The sequence below is a fragment of the Microcebus murinus genome, chromosome 2 (genome assembly GCF_040939455.1).
Source record: "Microcebus murinus isolate Inina chromosome 2, M.murinus_Inina_mat1.0, whole genome shotgun sequence".
Classification (NCBI taxonomy): Eukaryota; Metazoa; Chordata; class Mammalia; order Primates; family Cheirogaleidae; genus Microcebus; species Microcebus murinus.
Window position 1 is genome coordinate 52,988,429 of NC_134105.1, and position 23,592 is coordinate 53,012,020.

The 23,592-nt window shown below is 45.2% G+C and overlaps 1 long non-coding RNA gene across 2 annotated transcripts in view; it reads right to left on the bottom strand.

Moving 5' to 3' along the window:
- Positions 1-956: 956 nt before the first annotated feature.
- The window catches only part of LOC105872855 (uncharacterized), a 47,105-nt gene continuing 24,469 nt past the window's right edge, over positions 957-23,592 (bottom strand). The window contains exons 2-3 of one of the 2 annotated variants that reach the window (XR_012915943.1): positions 3,274-3,503; positions 957-1,477 (exon numbers count right to left, since the gene is read on the bottom strand). This is a non-coding gene — a long non-coding RNA (uncharacterized LOC105872855). Of the gene's footprint in view, positions 1,478-3,207; positions 3,504-23,592 lie in introns of both variants that reach the window. The other variant, XR_012915942.1, reaches the window with a different exon arrangement.

Here is a 23,592-nt window from a genome sequence, read left to right on the forward strand (position 1 = left end):
ATTTGCTTTTTGTTATGAGCCCTATTCTCTCCCTATTTTTTTCTGTATTTTGTTCTCCAAATGTATTTCTCTTTTGAACTATTTGATTATGGACTGTATTATCTTTTTATCCGCACAGTTTAGATGAAATCTTATTACTAGATTGATCACTTTGGATTCCAGACATCTTCCTTGTGATTAGGTGGGAGAGAGACAGGAGGCGAAGTTCACCTTTGCATAATCTATGAGTAAAGGTTTGTCAAGTACCTGCATAGCATGCAAGGTAGTGATCATGATTAGTGTTTTTACGAAGTACAAAGGGTTATTGGTAGATGCACCTTTTCTACAATATCATTCTTTTTTTTTTTTTTTTTTGAGCAGGGAGTAGAATCAGATACAATATCATTCTTGATTACTTGACAATTTTATCTATTAGTAAAAACAGATCTCTAAGGCAATCATCTCTAAATCTTTGCCTGCACACTCCAAAAAATTTGAAAACTATATACCTCTCATCCATTTTTTAAATAAACTTCTAAAAAGTTTCATGAGAAGTTTAAATAGTTGTAAAGGATATAATTTTGGACATATTATAAATATTGCCATATAAAAATACAGGTCTTATATTACTCTCTTAAATGTTTCCCAAGGAATTCTAAACATCACCACAAACTACCATGTTTGATATCCATAACCATCTAGTTGAAATTACATGAACAAGCCCTTCTTTAATAAACATTTTCACCATTTTTTCTCCATTCCACTTCTACAGCAGAAATTATTTCTAAAATTAAGTTGTAATACTTGAAAGTCTTTTACTGGTCATTTTATCATAATTCTCTACCTCCACAACAAAAACACAAACTAAATATGTAAGGTGAAGGCTGCAAGTGTTTTAAATTCATTTCTGGATTTAGCTATCATTAGCACAGTCAAAACAACAGACACATATTACAAATTTTAATGCATAATTATTAAAGTAAATTTTTATTGGAATTGCATTTATTAGTAAGCTGACTAGTTGTTTTTTTTTTTTCACTTGCTTCTTATACTCACAAATGAATTATTTATTGCTAGAATGAGACAGGGTGCAGCATCCATTCTATTCCTATTTATTATTTTTACAGATACAGGCATTGAGAAACTGTGTTTACATCAATAAGTAGGTGGAGATAGACTTAACAGCATTGCCACTCAAGTCTAAACTATGTCAGAGACATAAGACAAAGATCACATAATCATTTACCATAAAAATATTTTTAATGATCTATCAGCTGATAATTCAATTAGGATATCCTTCAATTTCATTGAAAGCAAAGATGTGGGAACCACAGGAGTTACAGCAGGATTTATTCCCCAATCATTAGAATCCAGTTAGGTGTTGATATTTGGAATTCTCCCTTTGTAGCACAGAGGTTTGTAGACCTTGGAGCAGTGCCCAGGGTAAGTCAGGTCAGCAGAGAGCTGTGCTTTTCTCTTGTAGGGTGGGAGAATGGACCTGGTGGACAGAGAAGCAGGGAGAGGAGAACCTTAATGAGGAGTCCTCAGACACATGAATTTTTGGAAAGAGTACTTATGGTAATTGAGGATCTGAAATTGAGTCTTTAAAATCCTTTGGAAAGCCCTCAAATAGTACACCAACTTGAACACCACTGGTATAAAGATCTCTACCAGGTATCATTATTTGTTGACTTGACAATAGCACTTTTTCTTTTCTCAGAAGACCTATTAATATCTCAAAGAGCCAATGTTCTTAGAATACTTGGAATACGAATCTCAATACCTTGGAGATTCATTTAATAAATCTTAATTGGCTCCCAAAGTAGGTAATAAAATCTAAAGCTGTGAGCTGGATGTTGTTGCAGTTTTAGAATAGATAGGAAGATGATGATGATGACAATTTTAGCTATTGTTACTGTGTTAGTTTCACACAGCAGAGACCCCAACAAACACTGGGAAATACCAGCAATAAGGTACTTGTCTCACACAACAATAAATTTCTGGGCAGATAGCCCTGGACAGTGGCTCAACAATGTCATCAAGTACCCAACTCTTTCTTTTTTTTTTTTTTTTTTTTTTTTGAGACAGAGTCTCACTTTGTTGCCCAGGCTACAGTGAGTGCCGTGGCGTCAGCCTAGCTCACAGCAACCTCCAACTCCTGGGCTCAAGTGATCCTTCTGCCTCAGCCTCCTGAGTAGCTGGGACTACAGGCATGTACCACCATGCCTGGCTAATTTTTTCTATATATATTAGTTGGCCAATTAATTTCTTTCTATTTATAGTAGAGACGGGGTCTCACTCTTGCTCAGGCTGGTTTCGAACTCCTGACCTCGAGCAATCCTCCCACCTCGGCCTCCCAAAGTGCTAGGATTACAGGTGTGAGCCACCGTGCCCGGCCCCAACTCTTTCTATCCTGCCACTCCTTAGCCTGAACCTTGTGCTTGTTGCCTCATGGTTGCAAGGTGGCTGCTCTACCTCCAGCCTCACAGTTGCGATCCAGGCAAGAAGAGAGAAGGAGGCAGAGTCAGAGGGGAAAGGACTTGCTGCTCAGAAGCTCTGCCTTTTTTTTTGGAAAAGTCAAGGACTCCTGTTTACATCTCACTGGCCATAACTGGGCTTTGTGGCCACCCCTAGCTTCAGGGGAGCTGGAGTATTTCCTCTTTTACCTTTTCTAGTAAAGGAAAGCAAAGAAGAGGGTGTTTGAGAATAGATTTTGAGTGAACCAATTTACAGGATCTACCACATCCTTCTATTCTGAGCCAGGCATGTTATGTTACATATATTACATCTGTTACAACATCCTATGAGATAGTTTTTATTATCCCCGTATTTCAGACAAGGAAACTGAAGCTCACTAAGGTTAAAGTAACTTTACAACCTATCATAACTAATTTGTCACAAAAGTGAAATTGGAACCAGTTCTTGTGACTCCAGCCTGGGTTTCCGTCTCTGACCCCCGCACAGTCTGCGGGCTATTTGGCTCTACGTCCTGACACACTCCATCTCCTTCTGGATCATTTCTTCTATTGAGACCACTCTCCTTTCAGATATCCCAATAGCTCCCTCGCCTCCTCTAAGGCTCTGCTTACCTGCCACCTTCTCAGGGAGGCCTGCCCTGGCCGCCCTGTTTAATAACGCTGCCCTTTCCACTCCCTCCCCGACACCACCCCCCCTCCTCACCCTGCCCTGCGTCCCCACCGCACGCATCCCCGCTAACGCAGGACGCACCTTATTGACGTATCTGTTATGCCCACAGACGGTCTCCCGCCACAAGGCCGAGACAGTGATGCTCACCAAATACTCCACACGCTCCCTCACATTTCCTGGTCTCTGTGTCGTTAGGTGAGGCCGTGTGGTTAGTCCTGAGAGAAATGGATGTGGCTCGTTTCCACACTGCAGAACTGACAAACCCACGGAAAGTTCTTCAGCTTCTCTCTCTTTCCTCTGCGATAGCAACCAAGGAGTCTCAGCTTGCGAAGGTGAAGCCTACTGGGCCCCGAGTCACTGCGTGGAGGACAGTTGCCCTGCAGAATCACAATCAACTTCGTGCAAATGAGAAATAAAGGATTTGAAATTTTAAAAATATATTAATACAGGCCAGGCGCAGTGGCTCACGCCTGTAATCCTAGCTCTCTGGGAGGCCGAGGCGGGTGGATCGTTTGAGCTCAGGAGTTCGAAACCAGCCTGAACAACAGCAAGACCCCATCTCTACTATAAATAGAAAGAAATTAATTGGCCAACTAATATATATGGAAAAAATTAGCCGGGCATGGTGGCGCATGCCTGTAGTCCCAGCTACTAGGGAGGCTGAGGCAGGAGGATTGCTTGAGCCCAGGAGATTGAGGTTGCTGTGAGCTAGGCTGATGCCACGGCACTCACTCTAGCCTGGGCAACAAAATGATATTCTGTCTCAAAAAAAAAAAAAAAAGGATATATATATATATAAATACAAATAAAATTTTTAATTAAAGATTTAGAAAAGAAATGAAGCATTATTTTATTAAGTCACTGGTATTTTGCAGCCACTTGTTAATACAATATAATTTAGATTTTCCTGACAAATACACCCCATCAGAATATAAGGTCCCCAAGAGCAGGATTTGTATCTGTTTTGCTCTCTGATATATTCTGGGGACCTGGATCAGTGACTAGCACTTAATAGTCCCTCAAGTCCCCCAACAAGTAAACTTGTGGAGTAAATGAGTAGACTCCTAGACACAGATTATAACTCTGACCCAGTCCAATTTCTGACGTTATCTAGAGTGTAGCTAATTCCTGGGACCTAAGATTGAAAGCTCCTTATGAGTAGGGACTCAATCACAGTCACCTCAGTTACTTACATATGGCCTTGCACATTGCTAATGCTCAGTAAATACTGAGTGACTAACAGCAGGGACTAGATGCCAGCCCAAGCTCTCCCCTGCAGCCCTCAGGTTGAGCACTCACAGTAGGACACGGCAAGAGGCCAATTCTAGTCCCTGCACTCCTACAGCCTCAGCACATAGTATTGTTCCTTCGCAGAAGCCAAGCAAGGCTCCTCTGCCTGCTGTCCCTCAGCTCCCCACTCTCCGTCCTAAAATCTGGCCTGTCTCCACATCTGCCCTCTCCTCCTCACTGCGCACCCTATTCAAGGGCAATCCTCGTGACTGTGCATCTTGCACTATTCTTCTTCTTTATTTTTTTAGAGACAAGGTCTCACTCTGTCACCCCGGATAGAGTGCAGGGGCACCATCATAGGCCACAGCAGCCTCAAACTCCTGGGCTCAAGCAATCCTCCTGCCTCAGCTTCCTGAGTAGCTGGGACTACAGCTATGTGCCATCAAGCCCAGTAAACTTTTTATTTTTTTGTAGAGATGGAGTCTTATTATGTTGCTCAGGCTGGTCTTGAACTCTTGGCCTCAAGCAACCTTCCTGCCTCAGCCTCCTGAGTAACTAGGATTACAGACATGGGCCATCACACCCAGCTGGGTTGCACTGTTCTTTCCAGTTTCCTACCTCTTGTTCATACCTCAGGCCGACATTTACTGGCCTCTGACACTGAAATTCTACTGAGCTCCCTCTTGTTGGTGGCATCCAAGACCTCCTGATTGCCAAACCCGGCAGGCATTTTTATAGGGTGTGATATGTTGCAGACCTTTGGCCAATCTCCTTGTCACCTTCTCTGCTACTTTGGCTCGCATGGCACCACACTTCCCTGGCTGTTCCTGTGCTCCCAGGGGCTCCTCATTCTCTGCCCACTCCCTCTGGGTCCCTAGGGTGCTGTCCTCAGCTCACTGCTCTGTGCACCCGACATACTCTCCCCGTGGTTTGTTTCAACCAGCACCTGGATACCGATGATTTCTCAATCTTCCTCTCCATCCCCCACCTCTCTCCAAAACTTTAGATGAGTCACACATCTCCATCTGGACAGCCCCGCCTGCATGTCCCATGGATCGGATGTCTCCTGTGCACCACCTCTCAGCACTATGGGCTGATCTCTGAGTCCATTAGAGGCTCTGACGAGTGGCTCTGCCCTGGCTTTGACTCAGTTTGCATTGATAGAACTTTTTTCAACAATTAGCTTACACTGTGCTTCGTGTCTCGGGGCTTCAGGGATGCCCCTGGAAGCCTGTTCATTCACTCTGGAAGCCTGTGGAAGTGCCAACACTTGTGCATGTGCAAGCCACATGTGGAGTTGGGTGGGGATAACCCTGCCTGGGGAAGCCCTGGCCCAGCGAGGTGGAGGACCAGAGAATAACCGCTTCTCCCTCTTATCTCCTGGGTGCACAGTCCTGAGACGCCTCCTTATTTCACCCTCCCTGATCCCTCTCTCCTGTTTCTTTGGGTCACTTCCCAAATAAATGACCCAGACACAAACCTTTGTCCCAGGCCTGCCTTTGAGGGAATCTAGGCTAAAATATCCTTTAGACCCCTCTCTGTCGATGTGTCTAAAACAGAACTCATCGTCTTGCCCCCAGTTGAACTCCTCCTCCTCTACTCTCCTCCCACTCAGTCTTCAAAGCTGCCACTGGAGCTCACTGTTGACTCTCCCCTCTTACTTATCCCGACCCGAAGTCAGTCCTGACTCTGCCTGTCCACCCTCCCCTGAAACCACTGCGTAAGCCCCTGTCATCTCACCTTCGCTGCTCCCATCCTCCCAAATCCATCCTGCCCCCAGTTGCCAGCATGAAATAGCTCAAGCGTACAACGCGCCATGGCATTTCTTTACTTAAGCCCCATCAAAGGCTCCATGGGAAAGATGAAATCCAGGTACTTTATTATGACATGAGGCCTTCTGGGAGCTGCTCCTTACGCACCTCTCCAGCATCTGTGGACTGCGTACGCTTCCCGGCAGTTCCCAGTGTGCCCGCGCCAGAGGGAAAGGCAGTGCTCATCTTTTTGGTTTTTTTTTTAGACGGAGTCTCACTCTGTTGCCCAGGCTAGAGTGAGTGCCGTAGCATCAGCCTAGCTCACAGCAACCTCAAACTTCTGGGCTCAAGCAATCCTCCTGCCTCAGCCTCCCGAGTAGCTGGGACTATAGGCATGCGCCACCATGCCCAGCTAATTGTTTCTATATGTATTAGTTGGCCAATTAATTTCTTTCTATTTATAGTAGACACAGGGTCTTGATCTTGCTCAGGCTGGTTTCAAACTCCTGACCTCGAGCAATCCGCCTGCCTCGGCCTTCCAGAGAGCTAGGATTACAGGCGTGAGCCACTGTGCCCGGCCAAGGCAGTGCTCATCTCAAATCTTTTGCTGTGTGCTCTGGGGAGCACCCCAGCTGCAGAGCTGCTATGTAGACGGGTCCGCAGAGCTGTTCTCTAGAGTCCATCACGGGATCTCTCTGGGCTCACGAGTCACAGTGCACAGGTCACAGGGCAGACAGGATGAGGGCTGCGAAGAGCCCTGGAGGGACAGTCAGAACAGCCAGCTTCCAGGCCTTCTCTGACACATGTCAGCTGGGTGTCCCTGGGTAAATTCCCTGTTTTCTGCATTCACGACGTGGGAAAATACCACCTAATTGCACAGGGTATGCGGAGGGCGTATAAGAAAGTAAGCGTGGTGATGGTGAGGATGGCTAACATTTAATGAGCACTTACCAGGGAGACAGTGGAAGTAGAAGCAGGTCATGGCTCTGCTACTAACTCAGTGAAGTCTCTAAGTCCGTCATTTCCCGTGTCTTGACCTCAGTCTCACCTTGGAAGCAATGGCGTTGAACTAGTTCAGAGCTTTTGGACTGGGCAGCTGCTAATATCCTTTACAGCTATAAAATTCCGAGTTCCATTCTGAGTTTACGAGCTAGCACACGGAGCTACTGCCTGTCCCCACGCGGGCTGTGCGTCCATCTCCTTTTCACCCTGGCGTGCTCCCTGGGCGCACTCAGCACGCTGAAGGTGACCTCGCCCAGCCCTTGCATCAGCCTCCTCCCCCCCTGTGGAGGGGAAAAGAGGGCTGACGGCGTCCTCAGATGCCACAAAGTTACAGATGCTGCATCTCTTGCACTTTTTCTTTTTGTCCCGTACCCAGTAACAATGAAGACAATTCTGTCCAAAAAAGCCATCAAGTTTTTTTTTGGCATGAATCGTGCTGTTCAAATCCATGGAATTTACTGTCATATCACGGCCACGTTGGACAGATTCTTATCAGAGCCAAGTCACATCCAGGAAAGCCTAAGCCTGTTGTCGCTCTGCACGATGTCTGATCGCACAAGGCCTCCGCGCCCGCCGAGGTGTCCACCCGCCCTCCTGATGGCCTGGCGTCGGGGAAGACGGACACCGGTGCTCTGACCTCTCTAAAAGAGCGTCTCTGCTGTAATCAAGGGTTTGGGTTCATTTGTTAACTTGTTTTCTCCCATCCTTCAATGCTTTGCTGTTCTCTTCCTGTTTGAAGGGAAAATGTAATGGAGTAAATGTATTCTGGGTATTTTCCCCTTTCTATTGCTGCTGAAAGTTGCACTCCCCATTTCTGACAAGCTTCTCTTCATAGCTGATCATATTTACATGATGTTCAATGACCAACTGCTTCCTGCATAATTAAAGGAGTTAGAATAAAAATCCCAAAGTGGATGTCAGTTGGAAAACACTTACCTGGCCCAGGTGAGAGTGGTCGAAGTGCATCCAATCCATGCCAAGGAAGACAAGAAGCCAGGCAGAGAGATTGTTCCTTTATTTCTTCTAAAGTTGGAGGTTCATGGAAGGGGGCTCCTGGGGAGGTTTTCTCAAGGGGAGAGCTATGGGCAGAGAACCTAGGATGACACTTGGCCTGCATCCCTTCCTTGACACCTTACACCTTTGGCATCTAGTTGGCTGTGGGTAGGGTGAGGGAAGCATGGGATGGAGGAAGAGATTTGCCGCCTCTGACTTCCCCTCATGACTCCTATGTCATATGAACACTGACTGGTTACATTTCAAAGTATGTCACAAGTAATCACTGAGTGCATACTGTGCATGAGCCAGGCTCTGTACTAGGCACTGGAGCTACATGCAAAGCAGACATAATCGCATAATCCAGGGTATTCACAATCTACTGCAACCAATATTCCAGTCAGACATGGAAAATGTCAAATGAGTTCAAAGAATGTGGCCCACTTGGATCTCTCATAGCATTATTGCTGGTATAATTAAGTTATTATTTGAGCATATTCGTTAGTGTTGGTCTTCCCTTTTAGACTAAACATCCCATAAGGACAAGGATCCCGTTACCACTGTAACCTCTAGCACAACACCTAGCCCATGAGTAAGGGGCATTTGTGAAGAAGGAAAGGAGAGAGGGAGGGAAGGAGAGAAGGAGAGGCAGGATGAAATAGATAAGAGAGAGACAGAAAGAGAAAATGAGAGAAACAGAAGAGAGAGGAGGGGAAAGGAGAAAAAAGGTAGATTCATACCCTGGAAGAAGGGTGAAGCGACACTGTGAATAAACTCGGGATGTGTAGAGGGAAGCCGGGCGTAGAGAAAGCAAGGAAGTGGTTAAAAGTGAGTGAAGGTCAGGTGCTGATGGGAGGTTGCACAGGAAGAGGCTGTTTCATCCGGGGAAAATCTGCACCAGAATGTCTGGGAGCTGCTGTGCCGAGCCTGGGGGCTGCCACAGGCACGCCCTCGCCCCTGCCCAGGCTGAGTGGCACCCAACTCTGCAGAGGGCCACACTTCCGGCTGGACCTGGGCACGCCGGGGAGCCCAGACCTGCGCCGGCACTGCGCCAAGGGGCCCGAGCGCTCACTCTGGACTCAGACAGGCTTGCTTTGCCTCCGGCTTGTGCTGCGGAGAATCTCAGGTTTCTCCCAAGAGCTGTGGGGTGAGGGGCTGCGCTAGGGAGGACCTGCGACACCTGTTGCAGGCGGCCCCGGACTCCCTTCATGGAGAAGCATTCACCTCTGCTCTTGATCCTCATAAACTGCGGCTCTAGTTTGTTGTTTCTCATCCTTAGCAAGAGTAACACCACAATGACACCCTTCTCACTGTTTCGTAGTTGCCTTCTGTTTCAAATCGGACTTTGGTCTTACCTCCAAAAACCATATTTTTCACCATTAATGTTGGGCATGAGGGTGTTACTTGCTTTGGCCAATGGAATGTCAGCAAATGTGATATAAAAAGGTGCCATAGCATCACAGGACGGGATTGGACAAAAAGAAAGAAAAGGTGCCATAAAGGTTTGCACAGTTTGGTTTGATCTCGCTTGCTCCTGCCACTTATCCTGACAAAAGCATGCCACCATCCACCTTGAGAAAAATATGCTGTGGATAGCAGCTGGGCCAGGGATGATGAGAGAAACGTGTTGGCAAGCTGGAACCCAATCCAGACAAACTAGCAACCTAAAGCAAAGCCACCCATCCGTGCCCATCCAAGATTAATCCACCTGGAGTCAACCTGCATCACCTGAGCATGGAAAAAATATTCTTATGTAAGTCCAAGAAATAAACAAATAAAAGCCACATTTCCAAAGATTGTGATAGGCAGTCTGAGAAAATCACAAGGTGCACTTACAGAAGGAACCCTGGGAAGGCCAGGCAGCCCCAGTGGAGGGTATGTGTGCCAGGCCTCGTGCTGAGCGCTTGCTGTTGCAGTACTTCATCCGATCTCTGCGGCAGCCCTGCAGGGCAGGTATCCCCGGGATTCCCCGTTGATGGGGAAGGAAAATAGGCCCAGCAGGCTTCAGTCACCTCTCTGCAGTCTCTCAGCCACACACGGTAGAACACCATCTGCAGGGCTGACCCTGGAACCCCAGGCCGGGCCCAGACTCTCCAGCCCCAGCCAGGCCAAGGTCAGGCAGGCAGGCCTCGAAGGTGGTGAGCGGCCGTTTTAGATGAAACATGGACCAGTGATTTCTACAATATGGTTACATTGATTATCAAAGCGTCCTTCTTTATTCTTGACAGCTGATTCTCATTTTTCATTTACTGTAATGCTAGAAAGTTTTATTTAATTAAGTTAGAAAGTGAACGTTTAAAAGACAAATGTTCAGAGAGCAGGGGCGCAGCGGGTCTGTGATAAGGAAAGAGCGAAGGTGGATGACTCAGGTGATCTGTGGGATCCCGGGCCGCCCTCACGGCTGATTTGATCTTTGCTGTTGGACTCTGTGACGCTGGCAGTCTGCCGACCTTCACGGGACACGCGTCACATTGGGCCTGTCCTGGTCGATCTCGCCGGTGTGGGTCCGTCTGGTCTCTGGGTCAGGGTGCCCCACCTTGACAGGATAAACACCAGGAATCAGGGAAAGGGTGATCTGGCAAGGAAGCGTCTCCAGCTGCAATTGGCACAGGACACACAAGGGCTCACTAGGGTGGAACACGAAAGACGGGGATCCCCTCTGTCCTCAGCACGGGACCTGGAGCAAGTCAGGAGCGGCAGTTGGGTCCAGGCGTGCACAGAGAGGGTCTCTGGAGGGAAGGGGCTGCGTTTACCAGGGGGCTGCAGCCTCAGAGGTTTTCTGCTGTGTCGCAGTGAAGAAGACCTATTTCAGGCCTATGTGCCAGTGACTCTGAACTTTACACTTTCTGTGGGCACAAAGCCTCCCATTCTAGGTACTCATTAAATTTGTTCTCAATTCCCTCCCTTCCCACTGACCCTGGAAGAGAACATTCCACACAGAGGACCACAATTCTGGTTGGTTAGGCACCCAGCTCTGTTCCTCCACTTACCAAAAACTAGAGTCACAGCCATCTACTTCCCAGTGATTGCTGGGTGTTTCTTTTGCATGACCCAGTTCTCCCGAGACCGCTCCCTGAGTGAGTGGATGGTGATGTCTCAGACCTGCAAGGCTTTTACCAGTTCTCGGAAGAGAAATTATAAACCTATCTCCTGAAGTGCCCCTGCCACCTTCTCTGCTCCTCCCCCTCAGTAGCTGACGAGGTGAAGAAACTGTTTTTGACCAGTGAGCACAAAAGCAACAGTCCTCTTATGTCAGGACTCTTAGGCCACAATAGCTAACAACAGGCCAATAGTGCAGGTAACTTGACCTACCATTTTAAAGTTGTGTGCCTGTTGTGTTTGTGTTCACGGTAAGGAAAAGCTAGCAGTCTGAGCAAATGTTTTTGAGCAGATGATTCCTGCTGCTAGAATAAATAGTATTAGGCTTAAAAACAGGGGCATCAGAATCACACAAACTGGAGTTCGAATTTCTGCTCTGCCAATTAGCTGTGGCAATTTGTGCAGGTTACTTTACCTCTCTGAGTCTGTTTCTTCATCTGCGCCCGGGAGTGCTGAGTCCCCGGGGTTGCCTGGAGCGGAGATTCTTTGAGGTGCTCTCTGGTAATGAGGGTCTGATGTGGGAGGCAGGCACCTCACGCAGAGCGAGGAGGAACCATTCTGAGGGGCGAGGGCCGGGTACGGATCCCAGGGATCTGTTCTCTACTGCTCACCATCTATGCGAGCTGTCTGCTCTCCAAGTGTTCCCTGTCCCCTGTGCCTTAGTTTCTCTCCCTCCCCACATACCTTTCCTGTACCTCACAGCTGCTGCTTGCTCACGCCCTCACCTCAGCCGGGCTCACCGTGGCTCTCTGCCTCCTCATCTCTCAACTTCAGTCTTTGCAGTGAACTGATTTCCTCTACGTATCCCAACTTAAAATTTCTAAAAGCAACAGTCAATGTGGATGAAGCCTTTTGTCTTCTGATACCCTATAGGCCGCTGGCCGGCCAATGGGTTGGTTGCTGTTGGGTCCAGGCTCCCCCAGTCCAGTCAGGGCACCCCACGTTTTGCTGAGGTGGTAGGCAGGAGCGTTCCCCTTTAGAGGGATGCCAGGCATAGTGACTGGCCTATGTGGTAGCAAAAAAAATTTTTTTAAGTCTCCTAAGGTGACTGTGAAGAGTCCATGAGATAAAACTTGCAGAGGACCTAGCACAAAGCTAGGACACATCGTAAGTGTTCCGACAATGGTAGCCGTCATTCCTCTTCTTATAATGACATTGTTGTTTTCATTGTTACAATCTACCACCAACGCAGACTTTGGCTCCAAAAGCACAGGGTCATTTGTAGGCAGCTCATAGAAGATGCACTGGGTATTTTCCTAATACATTTAGTTCAACACCACTAAAGGGAGGGAGCAAGGCGAAAAGTAGAACCTCTCCATATACAAAAACTCCCCAGAGCAAACATGAAAAGTTCCTCTTAACATTATCTTTTAAAACTACTAATATGATCCTGTAAGCCTACCTAAACTCTTTTAAGGATTTCTCATTTTTCTTAAAAAAAAAAAAAAGACAAAAATTCTTCATAAGGCCTTAAGTGGTCTGCACCCCCACACACACTCCCCGCCCTTCCCAGCTGCCTACAGCACCTTGAACCCCTGCTTTGGGAGCTGCAGCCTCACTGGCCTCCTTAGGGCCCTAGCACACCTGGTTTGCATTCTTTGGAGGGCTCCACGCCCTGCTATTTTTCTGGATCACTCTCCTCCTCGCTTCTCCAGCCCTTTTTCCTAGTTCACTTCCACTCACCTTCTAGCTCTGTCGGAGTATTAGGAAGGCTTTCCCTAGAACAGGGTCTTTGTGATACACGCTCACAGAATCAAATGTGTTTTCTTCAGCCCTGTATTTTGCTAACAGGACTGTGTGGTTTGTGTCGGCTTCTCCACGCAGACTGTTGGTTGTTGTTCACTTCTGTGTCCTCCCAAACCTACGGTTCCCAGAACGTGCAGGCACTCAATAAATATCGGTTGAATAAATAAGTCAATGATAGTCTTCCTAGTAAATCCAACTAAATTATCGCCCATCTCAGAAGCTATGCCAACACTGGAAGGTAAAAATAATGCAATAGTATACTGTTTTTATAAGTCAAAAACACACATGCAAAGTTCACCGAATTTGACTCTGTTCTATGCCTAAAGGAAATAACAACACATTTTTTAAAAAACTGTTATTATACAGGCCACATTCATTAACCATAATGCAATAAATTTAGAAATGAACAAACGAGGAGCCAAAAGAACCCATACTCCTGAAATATAAAAACATACTTCTAAAGATCTCTTGCTTTAAAAAGGAAGTAAACTACTTGGAACTGAACCACAATGAAAGTAGCACACATCAAAACCAATGGGATGTGGCCAAAATAATTTTCAGGAAAAAACTGTAGCCTTACATTTATTTATTAGACTATAAAAAACACTGAAAAGAAAAACAAAGTAAAGCCAAGTAAGTGGTAAGAACTGAATTAATATAGAAGCAGAAATTAGTGATATAGGGGGAACACTCAGCAAAATTGATCAATAAAACCACAGATTTGCTTTTTTAAGATAAAAAATTATTTGGCTAGAATCATTAATAAAAAAGAGAAAATGCTTAATAAGTCCTGTCAAGTATGAAAAGGGATATGTACAAATATAAAGGATAGCTTTTAAAAGGAATATTAGGTACAACTTTATACCAATGAATTTGAGACCCAGATGAAAAAGATGATTTTCTAAGAAAATATAAATAACCAAAATTTGTCCAAGAAGTAGAAGACATTAATAAACTAATAGCCATTAAAGAAATTGAACTGTTAGTTAAAAATGTACCTCCTTCCAGCTCAAAATGCAATAGGCAATAGGCAAGTTCTTCTAAAATATAGAAGAGCACATAGTATGTTCATGACCTTAGGGGTACAAGCCTCCTTAAATCATTAAGACAAAGAAAAAGGTAAACAAATTTGACACATCAAAACTAAAAAATTATCTAGGACAAAAGATATCATTAAGAAAAAAATGAAAAGTTATGGTCTAGGTGAGAAAATATTTGCATTTTCTCCATTTGCATATGTACGTACACATACATATACAAACACATATAAGAGGTAAAAGAATAGTATCCTGGTGCTATTGACTGAATTGTGTTCCCCCCACATTTATTTGTTGAACCCCAAACCCTCAATGTGATTGTATTGGGAGATAGGGCTTTTAGGAGGTAATTAAGGTTAAATGAGGTCATAAGAGTAGGGTTCAAATCCTTGGTGGCCTTATAAAAAAAGGAAGAGATCTCTCTCACTGAAGAAAGGCCAGTGAGGACACGGTGAGCAGGCATTATCTGCAACCTGAGAGATGAGCCCACACCACTGGCACTTTGACCTCACATTTCCAGCCTCCAGAACTGTGAGAAATTAATTAATTAATTAATTAATTTATGTTGTTTAAACCCACCAGGAATTCGAGGTTACAGTGACCTATGATTGGGCCACTGCACTCCAGTCTGGACAGCAGAGGAAGGAAGGAAGGAAGGAAGGAAGGAAGGAAGGAAGGAAGGGAGGGAGGGAGGGAGGGAGGGAGGGAGGGAGGGAGGGAGGGAGGGAGGGAGGGAGGGAGGGAGGGAGGGAGCCATGTTTGCAGACAACCCATCTCTAAGCCTCAGTTTCTCCATCTGTGAAATGGGAGATAATAATAACTGTTTTTCCAAGATGATAGTGAAGATGAAATATGATAATGCAAGTAAGATGGGCACTAATCATGATTCCAATCCTTATTATTATATTCTTATCGCCATTTTATTCCAACAAGGATAGGGTTGGAAGGAAGGGAAAGAAGGAAGGACCCCTCAAGGAGGAAGTGGAACACAGGTACAAAGACTGAAAACCCTGAGGATTCCTGCGAGTCCATCCTGGCTTTTCCCAGGGAGGGTAGGAATTCTTATATTGATTTCAGTACTCTTTGTGGTGATTAGCACTGTATTGATCTTATTGAATAAAGAAAGACAAGAGAATTGCAAAATGGACATGAACAACATCCATCCTGGTTGGAATAAAATGGCAATAAGAATATAATAATAGATGGGTATATACAACCACAACGAGTAAGATGTGCGACGTTTGGGGGATGTACACGCTTAAAGCTCTGACCCGAGGGGGGAGGGGGGCATGGGCAATATATGTAACCTTAACACTTGTACCCCTATAATACGCTAAAATAAAAAAAATATAATAATAATGATTAGAATCATGATTTGTGCCCATCTTACATGCATTATCACATTTCGTCTTCACTATAATCTTAGAAAGACAGTCACTATTATTATCTCCCATTTCACAGGTAGAGAAACTGAGGCTTAGAGATGGGTTGTCTTCAAACATGGCCACTAATTCCTCTCATCCCAGTATGCAAGTGCCCTTCCTCCCACCAGGTATTGGAGTCCATTTCCCCTCCTGCTGAGCCTCAGCTGGCCAGTGGCTGCTTTCAGAAAAAGAATATACTGGTAATCCTATCACTCTGGGAGACCAAGGCTGGAGGATCATTTGAACTCAGGAGTTCAAGACCAGCCTGAGCAAGAGTGAGATCCTGTCTCTACTAAATTAGCTGGGTTTGGTGGCACATGCCCATAGTCCCAGCTACTTGGGAGGCTGAGGCAGGAGGATTGCTTGAGCCTAGGAGTTTGAGGTTGCTGTGAGCTAGGCTGATGCCACAGCACTCTAGCCTGCACAACAGAGTGAGACTCTGTCTCAAAAAAATAATAATAAAATAAAAAAGAACACTGGCAGTTTCCATTTCTGCTGTCTTAGAAGGCAGTTGCCATGTAAAGAGGCCTGACTAACCTGTTGAGAGAGAAAGGCCATATGGAGAAAGGCCACATGGAGAAAAGGGCCCAGTTTTTATGGGAAACTTAGAAGAGAGAGGGAAAGACTCAGCCAGGCCCCAGCAATTCCAACTCCCCCGGACATGAGATGCCAGACATGTGAGTGGGGCCTTCTAAGTCATTCCAACCCTGGCCAAGCTCACTGATGAATGCTGCATGTGAGTGACCCCAGACAACACCACGTGGAGTACAAGAATGACCCAGCAGATGCACAGAATCCAAATAAATAATAAAATAGTCATTGTTTCAGGCCACCAAGTTTTGGAGTGTTTTGTTATGCAGCAACAAATATCTGACCCCCACTGCTAAATTTGACTGGCTTAAAAAAATTTTTAAAAAATAAAAATAAGTAAATAAACAAATATCTGAAATGAAAGTTTAGAAGCTTGCCCAGGGTCATACAATTTGTAAGTGGCAGAGCCGGGACTTGAGGCCAGGTCGTTCTGACTGTATTGCCCATGCTCTTAGCTGCATGGCCAAAGATTATAAATCATTAAGATAGAGATTTATTAGCAGAGATCCACTAAATCACAAACTATGAGAGCTGAAAGAAGAACAAGGAAGGGAAGAACAAGAAGGAGGAGCACACCAAGAGTGGAGAGGATCTTCTAAGAGCTTGGGGGAAAAAAAGCTTTTATTCACATATTTATTGAACACCTAAAATCCTTGAGGCAGTTTTGTAGGTGCTCTGAGGGATTCAGAGGTGAATGCAACAGGGTACTTGATCTCAAGAAAATAGAAATTTAATTAGGGAGGATAAAAGTGAATAAAAATAACAACCATACAATGTGGAATGGTGCAGCCACTATGAAAAACAGTTTATTTAGCAGCTTCTCAAAAAATTAAAAATAGAATTATCACATGACCCAGCAATTCTGCTTTGAGCAAAAGAATTGCTCAAATAAATATTTGTACATTCATGTTCATAGCAGCATTATTCACAATAAGCCCAAAATGTACAAGCAACCAAAATACCATGAACATTTGAGTGGATACGCCAAAGGTGGTATATATATACAATGGCACATGATTCATTCTTTGTTTTTTTTTTTTTTGAGACAGAGTCTCACTCTGTTGCCTGGACTAGAGTGCTGTGGCATCAGCCTAGCTCACAGCAACTTCAAATTCCTAGGCTCAAGGCTCAAGCAATCCTTCTGCCTCTGCCTCCCAAGTAGCTGGGACTACAGGCATGCACTAATTTTTTCTATATTTTTTTTAGTTGGCCAATTAATTTCTTCCTACTTTTAGCAGAGATGGGGTCTCGCTCTTACTCAGGGTGGTCTCGAACTCCAGGCCTTGAGCCATCCTCCTGCCTTGGCCTCCCAGAGTGTTGGGATTACAGGCGTGAGCCACCACGCCCGGCCAGATTCACTCTTTAAAAGGAAGAAAATAGGCTGGGCATGATGGCTCATGCCTGTAATCCTAGCACTCTGGGAGGTCAAGGCAGGCGGATCACTTGCGCTCAGGAGTTCGAGACCAGACTGAGCAAGAGTGAGACTGTCTCTACTAAAAAAAAAAAAATAGAAAGAAATTAGCTAGACAACTAAAAATATATATATTTTAAAAAAAAATTAGCCAGGCATGGTGGCACATGCCTGTAGTCCCAGCTACTCGGGAGGCTGAGGCAATAAGATTGGTTGAACTAAGGAGTTTGAGGCTGCTGTGAGCTAGGCTGACGCCACAGAACTCTAGCCTGGGCAACAGAGTGAGACTTTGTGTCTAAATAGATGAATAAATAAATGGAATAAAATGCTGACACATGGTACAATATGGGTGAACATGATCCCAAGGCAAATAAACCAGTCACAAAAGGACAAATATTGTAATATCCCACTTATATGAGGTACCTAGAGTAGTCAAATTCACAGAGACAGAGAGTAGAATGGTGGTTGCCAGGGGCTGGGGGGAGGGGGATGGAGAGTTACTGTTTAAAGGGAACAGAGTTGCAGTTTGGGCAGATGACAGAGATCTGGAGAGGGATGGTGGTGATGGTTGCACAACAATGTGAATGTACTTAATGCCATTTAAGGGTATACTTAAACATATGGAATGTATATTTTACCACAATAAAAAAAAAATGAATTCTTAATTTTTAAGAAAACATTGTTTAAAGCAGAGAGTTGTGAGGGGAATAAATAAAGCCGGGCATGGAACGGTGGTGAGGGCGCCTCACAGGCCAGGCTCTGAACGGGCTCTGAACCACCCAGCCTGCCCGGTGACCCGGACGGTAAGTAGCGTTGCCCAAATAATGCCAGCAAGTCAGTTCATGGATTTCGTTGCCTACATAGTATGTCATGGACAGTCACAGATTGCTTCAAAAGTTTTAGATGAAGTCAAGTGTGACAAATCCAGAAAGAATATTTAAGGAAATATAGGAATGAGGTATAGGGAAGACTGAGGGTTTTTTTAATACTTAAAAATTAATTCCATAAAGGAAAATAATGCCCCTGCACCAATATTCTTTTAAAAGTTTTTTTCTTATTGCAGAAATAGTAACTAATTAAACTTTTTTTTTTTTTTTTTTTTTTGAGACAGAGTCTCACTCTGTTGCCCAGGCTAGAGTGCCGTGGTGTCAGCCTAGCTCACAGCAACCTCAAACTCCTGGGCTCGAGTGATCCTCAGCCTCAGCCTCCCAGGTAGCTGGGACTACAGGCACGCACCACCATGCCTGTTTAAATTTTTTTTTTTTTTTAGTCGCCCGGCTAATTTTTTCTATTTTTAGTGGAGACAGGGTTTCACTTTTGCTGAGGCTGGTCTTAAACTCCTGACTTCAAGTGATCCTCCCACCTCAGCCTCCCAGAGTGCTAGGATTACAGGAGTGAGCCACCACACCCAACCAGTTATTTAAAATGTAAAGAAAATAAAGCCATGCATAATCTTGCCCCCAGAGATACACTGCTAACATTTCAGTATTTTTTCTCTGCGTATGTAAACAGATATTTCCTCCACATTGAAAGCATATACAATGTATTTTATATCCTGGTTTTTAAATCTTAATATATATGGGAAACATTCTCTCACATCACTAAATATTCTTTAAACCTGGATTTGTAATGATTTGCCATTGTATGGATAGGCCCCAATATATTCCAGCAAACTGCTCTTATTCAACAGTTAGAGTTTCCCTTTTTTTTCTCTTTTAAATAGCATTGCAACAGCTCCCATATATATAAACTTTTGATCATGTCTCTGATTATTTCTGCAGAATGGATTCCTAGAATTACACCAAGGGTGTTTGCTGCCACTGTCATAGACAAAATATTGGTCCAGAGAGAACGTGGTTCTGAACCAGGGTGGCAAGTATATACTATTTTATGTGAAGACAGGTCCTTGCTTTATGCTTTTAAAAATTATCTGTGCTTCTCTTCGCCTCTGATAGTTCAGATAAATAAACATATAACTTATTTACAGGTCCGCTGAATGATTAATTTATGTATTGTTCAGACCAATAAGTCAGCATGTATCGTTTTCCTTGGCACCTCATATTGCCTGACACATAGCAGGTATTAATAAATACTTGGTGAATGAATGTCTATTGAATGAAATCCTTCAAAAATAAAGGTACTTTCAGTTTGAACATGAGGACCTCAAATTGAAAATGTGAAATTACAGAGTTTTCACTGCAGTGGATGATCACAGGCCTGGCTGGTTTCATGCACACTTTACGAAGAGCAGTGAGAAGCGCTGTTCTGTAATTATTGCAATCTGGGGGAATGGTCTCAGCGGGGTTAGAGCAAATCTTTTGGTACAGGGTCTAACAAAGCAACTGCTCTCTGAGCCAGGGGAGTGTGAGCAGCGTGGGTGGCCGCCTCTTCTGGGCTTTCCTCCAGTGGTGCTCAGACAGCCTACGTTGCTCCTGTCTGCTTTGTGTCACTAGAGCCCTGGGGATAGCAAGGGATCTGCCTAGAAGTGTAAAACCACCCTTTTGATGAAAGGAGAACTTTCAGAACGAGAACATTCAATGAGCTGACTGGAGAGCTCAGAAAAGGCACCGAGAAAAATAGGAAATGAAAGAGTCATCTGGGATTTGGCATCCTAAATCCCTTACTTTTCTCCATCACAGGAGGTTCCCTGTTCTAGAAGAGAAGCATCCCGTTACTGGAAGCTAAATGCATCTAAACCTATACCTTGGCTCTCCAGCGTGCAGAATGCACCTTCCGGGTCTGTACCACAATAAGGATGCATCCAAAACACACCCTGCCTAGCAACCCAACAACCAGAAACCGGATGTGTGTCACTGAGTCTTCTTGTCCTCCTCTCAGACAGGTTTTTGGAAGTTAGCAAACATGCCTCTTGTCGATTTTCACACGAGACAGCTATAGCTGTTCTACAGTCTGTCATCTGTAATGAGAACTCTGTAAGTCACTACTAAGCATGAGAATTTGTCTTCTCCTTTACAGTCATGCCTGCTTTTTAAGGTCCCTTTAAGGCCCATCTTTTCCATAAACCCTCTGTGATCACTCCAGCCTGCAGGAATACTCCCTCATGAGGACCCTTGGTACTTTCTTAATCGATACTTAATAATATATTCTCTTGCAGCCACTTTTGCACCTTTATTCTCACTTAGCTTTTTATATTAATATGTGTCTAGCTGTCTTGAGGGCAGCTCCTATGTGTTATACGTCTTTGTACTTCCCACAGCATCGAGCACCAGTGCTGGGCTAGTGCTAAAAAATATTGGTAAAATAGCTCAGTGAAAGAATGAAAGAGAAAAGCCGGACACCCTCGCCCCCTTGAGCGTGGAGTGGTATTTAGCAGTGAAGCCAGTTGGAAAGGGATGGTCTAGATCTGCAGTCCCCAGCCCCTGGGCCACAGGCCGGTACTAATCTGTGGCCTATTAGGAACGGGGCCACACAGCACAAGGTGAGTAGTGGGGAAGAGAGTAAAGCTTCATCTGTATTTGCAGCCGCTCCCTATCGCTTGCATCACTGCATATAAGCTCTGCCTCCTATCAGAACCTATTAGATTCTCATGGGAGCACGAACCCTACCATAAACTGCATGTGAGGGATCTAGGTTGCTCGCTCCTTATGAGAATCCAATGCCTGATGATCTGAGCTGGAGCTGAGGTGGTGATGCTAGCGCTGGGGAGCAGCTGCAAATACAGATTATCATTGGCAGAGAGGTTTGACTGCACAAAAAATGTAATGTGCTCGAATCATCCCCAAACCATCCCCCACCCCAGTCCAAAATTGTCTTCCACGAAACCAGTCCCTGGTGCCAAAAAGGTTGGGGAACCACAGATCTAGATTACTGTTATTACACCACGCAGATTTTTATGTTCTACTTAAATATTTGATGCAATATTTATCCCATTGCTTAAGACCTTTACCAATTTTGGGTTCATGGTATTCTTAAGCACTTGGTGGATGCTCTAGCTGCCCCCCTCTTTATTTCTTTTACTCGTATTACAAAGAATTTATTTTAAATCTCTTTTCACCCCTTCCTTGAAAATTCTCTCTTCTCACATTTCTGCCACTTAGGGACAACATACTTCAAATATTCCTTGGACTCTGTTCAACTTCCCCCTCCACCTTCCAAACATGACAGCGTCTGAAGGCCCGGGTAGAGAGGGAAGGCCTGACCACGGTGCCTCTGGTCGGTCAGTGCAAGATGGGGCCAACGTCAGCGTGGGGTGTTCTGCCTGGGGCGGCCAAGAATCGAAACAGCCTGAATCCCCAGGGTGTGCTGATGTACACACACAGGAAGCCAAGGGCCACACCTGTCTCTAGAAGCAAAGAGAAGGAATCAAAGGTCAGCAGCTCTGCAGAAGCTAGAACAAAATGGAAGCTGACTGGGAATGAAGCAAAGAGGGTTCGGGTTCTTCCAAGAAGAGCCTTGGAGGGGCCTCACTTGGCACTATCAATCAAGCCCCATGGCGCATGCCTGCACACGCAAAAGGAAGAACAAGAAAATACCTCCTGTGCATCTCTTTCTTTCCCCAGCCCCACATCTTTTATAGTTAACTTTGGCCATTTTAGTAATTAAACAAAGTTGATTCCCTCATATCCCCTAAGGATCGGCTGCCCAGAGTCACCAGCCCCTTGCAGGGCTGCCTACACATTTGCAGCTGAAGGACGCAGTCTGTCTGGACACTTCAAGGACGCCAGCGGGACGGTAGTTTCCCTAGGCTGCCTGCCTGCTGCAGAGCCTCTGACGTGCCTGCAAGGAGGAGGAATAACAAGACAGAGAAAGGCAATAAAATGTGGACAGCAAAATGCTAGAGTAAAAGGCTACTTAGAAAAACAAACAGATCTATATCTAGTCCTAGAATAGCAGCAATGTCCAGAGGGCGGCCAAAAGCCCAGCGAAGCAAGTAAAAGATAACAGACAGCAAGCAGCAGGCAGCAACTGACAGATTCTCCGAGCAGGCAGGAGGTAGTCTGAGCAATTATGCAGGGATAAAGCTGAGCCCCACAAAGCCATGCAAGGAGGTGGAACAACGCCAACAAAGACTGCGGGTAGGCCGGGCGCGGTGGCTCACGCCTGTAATCCTAGCACTCTGGGAGGCCGAGGCGGGCGGATTGCTCAAGGTCAGGAGTTCGAAACCAGCCTGAGCGAGACCCCGTCTCTACTAAAAATAGAAAGAAATTAATTGACCAACTAAAAGTATATATACAAAAAATTAGCCGGGCATGGTGGTGCATGCCTGTAGTCCCAGCTACTCGGGAGGCTGAGGCAGGAGGATCGCTTGAGCCCAGGAGTTTGAGGTTGCTGTGAACTAGGCTGACGCCACAGCACTCACTCTAGCCTGGGCAACAAAAGTGAGACTCTGTCTCAAAAAAAAAAAAAAAAAAAAAAAAATAGGAATCTATCCCTTATTCCATTGTATACATATACCAAAAAAAAAAAAAAAAAAAAAAAAAAAAAAAAAAAAAAAAAAAGACTGCGGGTAAATGGGGCGTCACAGGGACATAGGAACAAAGCTTCGTATTAACCATTAAGTGCAAAATAATGTTCCAGGTCAGTAAGACATACCGGGTCATCTAGGAGGAAGGGAGGAGGATAAGAATGGATTTTTCAGGACAATAGTTTAAAAAAAACTTCCGATTTATTAAAAACAAAACAAAACAAAGATGAGCTCAAAATGAGATCACTGGGGACTATCACTTCGGCCCACAGCTGCTGTTGTTCAGTAGGGAGGTCAAGGACTTCTAGAAATGCAAAGTCACCCATTGACTCATTGAGGGGACTCCCTGAGATGTTGGACATCTGTTACTGGGGGCCCTGGACTGGGCTGCTGGCTGCAGGGAGGGGACCATGAGGCAGGCACAAAGGCGGAACTCTGGTATCTGAACGCAGCAAGAAAGACCTTGATCTACGAGGAAGACAGTCATTCTGGGGACAGAGAGGGCTCGTGGCAAGGCAGTCTCAGGGGAAGCATTGTGACGGACTTGCCGGAGTAGCTAATGGTTCTCCGCGGACAGTGACTCTCCTTACTTTCACCGGGAACCCCCGTGAGGCCCAAGCTTGTCTAGGTATGCACTACTCAGCACTTCCCTGGCACTTCGCCTGCCTCTCCTCCCTTGACCTTCTGCCACATCCTCTGGCCCATTTCCAAACCTGGATCATTTCCATGATCCATTTTTTCCACCTTGCCATGGAGT